The following is a 7,500-nucleotide window of genomic DNA, read 5'->3' on the forward strand; positions in this document are numbered from 1 at the left end:
AAATGTTACTGTCGTTGGTGTTAATGTTATTGTTTTTTTTTTTTTTTTTCTTTGGGGGGGGGCTTGGTTTTGGTGTTTGTTTTGGTTTTGGTTTTAATTTTAGTTTTAGCATTAGTTCTGGTTTTAGTTTGTTTTAGTTTTAGTTTATTTTTAGTTTTAGTTTTAGCTTTAGCTTTAGCTTTAGTTTTTTTTTTTTGGTTATTGGTTTTGGTTTTGGGTTCGGATTTGGTTATAGGCTTGGGTTTGGGTTTGGTTTTGGTTTTGGGCTTGGGTTTGTTTTTGTTTTTTGTTTTGGTTTTGTTATATATTTCTTTGTCTTTATTAGGAAAAATTGTAGTAGTGATGGTGGTGGTAGTAGTAGTAATAGTAGTAGTAGTAGTAGTGGTACTGGTGGTAGTGGTAATAGTGGTATTGGTGGTGGTAATCATCATCGTCAATAATCATCAATCGTCATCAATTAATTATCATCACCATCATAATCATCATCGTCAAACATCATCAATCGTCATTACCATCATAATCATCATCGTCAAACATCATCAATCGTCATCATCAATTATCATCATCATCAGTTATCATTATCACCATCACCATCACCATCATCACCATCATAATCAAACAAACATAATCATCCACCACCACCACAACCACAACCACAACTACAATTACAACTACAACTACAACTACAACTACAACTACAACTACAACCACAACCACAACCACAACCACAACCATCATCATCATCATCATCATCATCATCATCATCATCATCATCATCATCATCATCATCATCATCATCATCATCATCATCATCATCATCATCATCATCATCATCGTCATCGTCGTCGTCGTCGTCGTCGTCGTCATCGTCATCGTCATCATCATCATCATCATCATCATCATCATCATCATCATCATCCATCATCATCATCACCATCACCATCAATCATCATCATCACCATCAATCATCATCATCATCATCAATCATCATCATCAATATAGGTGAGGTGGTAATGGAAGTAGACGCTAAGCAGAGGTATTGAATTGGTGGGTGAAAATGGAAGGACACGAAGAGTAAACTAAACGCTATTTGGGTATGACTGCGCTTGTGGGTGTTTCTGAATAGGATTGAAACAGTTGATGTGTAAGAAAAGTAAGTTATGAGTGAATATGGAAAGAAGCAAAGTATTTAGATGCACAAGGAATGATGGTGGTGGAAAGGTTGGATGTAAATATGAAGTGTGAAAGTCTTCAAAGGTGGAGACTTTTAGATATTTGGATGTATAATAGGTTGCATAAATGAGATATTGTGCCCACGGTGTTATAGTGAGTAAAGACTTGGAATATGAGAATGGTAGAGAGGAATAGATCGAATGTTTTTAAAACGATACATTTGAGAAACTTGATAACCGTTTCAAGAATGGATATAGCGAGACATGTCGATAGGGAAATTATCGTATTACATTGTATTCCATTGTATTGTATTGTATTGTATTGTATTGTATTGTATTGTATTGTATTGTATTGTATTGTATTGTATTGTATTGTATTGTATGCTATTATAGGAAAAATGGCTTAACCATGCGCTCAGAAATACGGGTCCCAGAGATAATAAACATGTAAAGAAACGAGTCACATCAGGACTGATGACAGGTTAGGCAAATCACTCACTAGAAGGATAAGCCAGAATGAAAAATAAATACGGAAGACGCAGAGCTCAGAATGCCAAAATCAGAAGTTAGAATAGAATTAAGTTTTAAGGTATATCAGAGGCCAGATAAGCTAGTCAGAAATAAAATATCATATTTTACATTGTAATAAAGACATTCGTGACAAAATAGAGTGTACAAAGTCAGTTAGGAAGTAGAAAGAAAAGAACATATGGAAATGGGTAACTCAATGAGTCTATTTAATCGTAGATCAGACAAGAGAAACAAACAGAAACAGGAACAGAAACATAAGAACATAAGAATGAAGGAGACTGCAAGAGACCATAAGGCCTACACTAGGCAGCTCCATATCCATCACCACCTGTCATCCCCATTCATAAAGTTGTCTAACCATTTCTTAAAACAACTGATAGTTTCAGTGCTCACTACATGGTGACTAAGTCTATTCCATTCGTTGACCACCCTATTAGTAAACCAATTCTTGCCTATTTCCTTCTTAAATCTAAATTTGTCCAGTTTAAATCCTTTACTGCAAGTCCTGCTCTGTTGTTTTGATATGATGACCTTGTTTGAAACAGGGAGATAGATGGCAGTTAGTCAGAGAGAAAGGATACTGATCTAGGGTTTACGAGCTAATTTAAATTGTTGTTTCGATATGGTTACAATTTTGTGTAAGCACATGTATGTGATTACTACAAAGTATTTGAAAAACATATGTTGGAAATATATATAGAAAAACTAAACCAAATATTTCATTTGCTACGCTACCATCCAACAAAACGATGGGATGGGAAGGGAGCTGTCAGAATCCAACAAAACGATTGGATGGGAAGGAAGCTGTCGGATATGGTAGACCAGAGGGTGCTAAGGTGGCTTGAGCAAAGTGAGTCTGGAGAGCAAAAGTGGATGGAGTGAGCTTTAGAGGAAGACCGAGAATGAGATAAATGGATGGCGTAAAGAGCTTTGGATGTACGCGAAATGTCTGGCGAGTAGGGAAGAGAGAATAAAAAAAAAATACGAGTGAATGGAGGGGGGTTGTGAATGAATGGAAGGATGGTGTGGTCTAAAAGGGTGTTCTCATGTGTTCCATAATTAGTTTTGAGTGGATAGGGAGGAGGGTTGCCAAATGGCGAAGCCAAGGTAAACAAGTTCCAGTTTCTGCGTCCTACTACGATTTTTTTTTTTTTTTCTCTATGATGGGAGGCAAGAATGAACGTTTTACATGCGTTTAATGTGGATGTGTGCATTAGCTCTATCACCTTCCTTATAAGAGGATAAGGAGGTGTGATATATGACAAATTGCATAAGAAGAGAACAATTGTTATTATTTTATATAATAAGCGCAATATCTTTCACAACAATCCTGTTTGTCTTTGAAGAACGGGATGCGTATTCTTGTCAAACGTTTGTTCAAGCCTAAAAAAGCCTAATGTGTAATTTAGCTTACTTGTGAGGTGCACATCATTAACAATTTGTGCATTTTGCTTTCTAATTTTCTAATTTGAAATGTGCGTTTTTTCTTTTTAACATCACATCGGCCACGCTTACATAGTCTAGAGCCGGGGTTCTCAACCTATTTTCACGTATGCTTCGTACTTATGGATTGCTATTGTTTAGCCTCCTGGAGATGACTTCAACACTAAATCTAATCGTTTTGCATCCGCTATATGCTAGTGACTTTCAGTTGGTGGCCCCTTTTATTGATCCTCATGGACCAATAGGGTTCCATGAACCACAGGTTGAGAACCACTGGTCTAGAGAACGATTTATATTATCTTATACAAGTAATACTTATTGACCCAATGTCAGAGAATGAGATAAGATAGACAAAAAATCTGTATATTTCGACCACTATATATGGTCCTCTTCAGGAGAAGAGGACCGTAGATAGTGGTCGAAATATACAGATTTTCTGTCCATCTTATCTCATTCTCCGACAGTCGGTCAATAAGTCTCATTTTACAAATGTGTTACTACATTATACCTTCCTTATACAAGTATTTTCGAGGGAGGGAGATGATGAAGTTTAAATAAAAGTCCGCATCCGCACAGCTGACAACTCACCACAACCCTCTTCTCCTTGCCGCTACTATTACAAAGTTACCGGGAACTATCTTGATATCTTTACAATATTGATCTTTCCCTCTCTCTTTTTTTTTTCCAACTTTGTTTTTACACTCACGACACCCTTCCCCTGCAATACTTTTACACGCCGTTTTTTTTTCTCTCTCTCTCTAACTTTGTGTCTACATTATGCAATTCTTTCCTTTTTACCGCTTTGTCCTCCGTAGTCTCTAAATTATTTTTCATCGAATTACGCGTGAGGCGGGCGGGCCGGTGTGACCGTACCCGCTTTCCACACACCTCTTCTATCTCCCTTTGGACCCTGGTTTAGATATTTAACGATTAAATCTAACCCAAATTCCTTAACTTAGATTAATTTCCTTTACCTACAGACTCCCCAAGGTATACTTAAGGATTTTCGCTGTTTCTTTCAATACATATTTTCTAAAACCTATATTTCGCGATATCACTCTAAAATCAATATTCAGCATGTAACTATTAAAGCTTAGAATATGGGTGTCCACCATATATTGTGTATATAAACTAAATATCAAGCAAATTAGATTAATTTCCTTTACATTTACCTTGGGTAGTCTGTAGGTAAAGATTTTCGCTGTTTCTTTCAATACATATTTTCTAAAACCCATATTTCGTGATATCACTCAAAAATCAATATTCAACATGTAACTATTAAAGCTTAGAATATGGGTGTCCACCATATATAGTGTATATGAACTAAATATCAAGTGAATATAACCCAAACATGCTGATTCATGTAAATGACTGTGTTCCGCCTTGTAACTATGATGAAAGGAAGGTACCACTATGTAAATGAGAACTTATTAAACCCAAACATTGTTACGATAATTGTTATCCATTTGATCGACAAGCTACGTAAGGTGAAAAAGAAATTATGTAAAAGAAGACAGATGATAGATAGATCGTAGAAGCTGAACACACATAGAAAATAGCGAATGGAGATCTGACAAAAACAAAGAAAAAACAAATCTCCTCGGAATCAACACATTTCTGAAGAATCTGAACTCGGCAAGAGGAATATTAACACACAAAGATTTAAAACACGTGGCAGATAGACATTTTAGATGTAAGAGAAAAGAGAATGTAAAAAAAAAAAGAACATGTTTGCAAACGAGTTAATGACTTACATGAATCAGCATCAACTGTATATTTTTATCAAACAAAATTTACAGAAAAAAAGTCATTTTTCGTTATATATACGGCTGTTCACAACTGTGGACAGCAGGGTCAAGTGGCAGTCACTAATGGTCGTTGAAATCAATCCGCGGTTCCCACAAGTTCTGAGCAAAACCAAGTACTGTACATCGCTTCAAAAAAATCACAGTTTTACGATTCCCTTTAGTTTCTTCCAGAGTTTTTTTTTTTTTTTTTTTACATAGATCACTCCTTCGGTGACCTTGTACATATTTCTTCTTACATCATTCGTTCTTAGGTCAAGGTTCATCCTTATTCTTCAACCCCCATGTCGATCGTGTTGATCCTCACCGACTCAGTGGCCAGCGTTGGCAATTTCATTCCGCTGAATCAAAGCCTTGGACCTAATGTGTTATAGACTATTGCAGATAACCCGTTTCAGATATGGTCGCCATTAAACAGTGGCGGATTATAACTCTCTCTCTCTCTCTCTCTCTCTCTCTCTCTCTCTCTCTCTCTCTCTCTCTCTCTCTCTCTCTCTCTCTCTCTCTCTCTCTCTCTCTCTCTCTCTATCTGTCTGTGTTTCTATCTCTTTCTCTTCCCCTCTATTTATCTCTCTCTCTCTCTGTCTGTCTATCTGTCTGTCTGTCTGTCTGTCTGTCTGTCTCTATCTATTTATCTCTTTCTCTCCCCCTCTATTTATCTCTCTCTCTCTCTCTCTCTCTCTCTCTCTATATATATATATATATATATATGTATATATACATACATATATATACATATATATATGTATATATATGTATATGTATATATATATATATATATATATACACACATATATATATTCTTTCTCTTTCTCTTTCTTCTTTTTCTCTTGCTTCTCTCTCTCTTTTCTATTCTCTCTCTCTCAATTTCGTACCTCTTAGAATTCTTCTTTTCTTGTCAAATTCGGTAGCACATTCTTTTGAATAATCCTCAACTCCAGCTACGCGCCATTACGTATTTTACATTTTGTATGCAAGACCTTTTTCTCTGTTCTTACATCTTCAACCTTTTTATTCTCAAGATATTTCTTCCTCTCTGGCGTCTTTTACATAAGTCATCATCTATAATGCTTTATCTCTAGAATTTAGCCTCTGCTGACTCAATAGCCTAGCGCTAATGGAACATCCCTGTCAACGTGTGATTTGGAATGACTGCAACTCGATCCCTGTTGATTCATTTGGGATACTTTGGTATAAAGTCACTGGGGGCACTCTGCTCCAAAGCTCACGCTTCTGGGAATTTAACTTTTTTTTACTGTCATTTAATATCTAGCTTATGGAATATTAACAATGGTGCGGAATACTCGCTTTAATGTTGGTCTTAAATCTTGCTTCCCGGAATATCATAGTAATCAGAACTTTGGATAGAATTAGATCAAACATATATCTAATGTCCTACGTCATAAAAAGGAAACAAGATAAAGAGTCAAGATATTGCAGGAAGTAACAAAGGTATATATCTTAAACACTCGTTGCCAAACATCCCTGTCTTTCACTTTTTTTTTTCAATATGAATGTTTATTTACTAAAAGAAAGTTTCAAGGATTCGGAAAGGGCCTTAGAGACTTTGGCACATCTCCAATATTCATTATGGCGATCATCATACTCAAAACTTTGAGGAGTCTGATAAATTCCTACCAAAATCATCCAAATGCTTATGTTCTAACCATGATTGTTCTCGGAATATATTGACCTGTGTCGACCTCAAGATATTTGATCACTCCAGCTTAAATTAAATTTCCTACAAAAGTATCATCCCACATTTTGCCTCAGAACCAGGTTTGCATACTCGAGCAGGCTTTGTTAGTTCCATTCGCTCACATTCATAATGCAAGTACCTCACAGGGCGAAAGTCGGTGTCTGCTGAGGGATAATTTCAGAGAGAAAACTAATTGAGTTTTATCTTGTGATAACAAGACTTAGGGTTGGAACAGAAGGAAAAGGAGAATGGAAAGAGGGAAGAGATATTATACGAAGGGACAGAGAGAGACACTGAGTCAAGGAAGGGAGAGAGTTAACTTTTGATCAGACAAAAGAATATACATAAAAGATAAAAGTGACGTTAGAGAGGCGGACGAAAGGGGAGAAGATGAAGAGGGAGGAAGGAGGAAAGTGGCTTGAAACAGATCAAAGATACAGAAAGACGACAGGATAAGAAATAGATGATGAGCAATCACTGGTGCATAAACCCGGGCTTATTTTCACTTCCGACCTTTCGCAGTCGACAGCGACTTTGCGGCAAAGAAGTACATATCCCTGAGGTTTAAGGAGCAATTATCGGATTACGTTAGAGGTATGCAAAACGTTAAATGATCCCTCGGCCAAATCATTGTTGACCAAAGACTGAGGAATTGATTCTTCGCCCATATCGACAGCCCATAAGAGTCGTATTCATTTTACTCATTATATATTCCTCTAAGTTGAAGTTGATCTCTAATTGTTGATGGTCGTTAATGTACCTACCCTCGCTCGTTTCCCCCCCTCCTCTTGTCTTCCCCTCGTTAGCCTTAGTGCCAGACCCGCGGCCCTTGCCAACCGTCACACCTGTG

At 36.8% G+C, this 7,500-nt stretch overlaps 1 protein-coding gene across 5 annotated transcripts in view; it reads left to right on the top strand.

Moving 5' to 3' along the window:
* LOC143029836 (glutamate receptor ionotropic, NMDA 2B-like) overlaps positions 1 to 7,500 on the top strand; it is a 597,917-nt gene that overhangs the window by 288,642 nt on the left and 301,775 nt on the right. The gene's annotated exons all lie outside the window — the stretch shown is intronic.

This window comes from Oratosquilla oratoria, chromosome 11, assembly GCF_046742065.1.
Source record: "Oratosquilla oratoria isolate Oo_2021 chromosome 11, ASM4674206v1, whole genome shotgun sequence".
NCBI lineage: Eukaryota > Metazoa > Arthropoda > Malacostraca > Stomatopoda > Squillidae > Oratosquilla > Oratosquilla oratoria.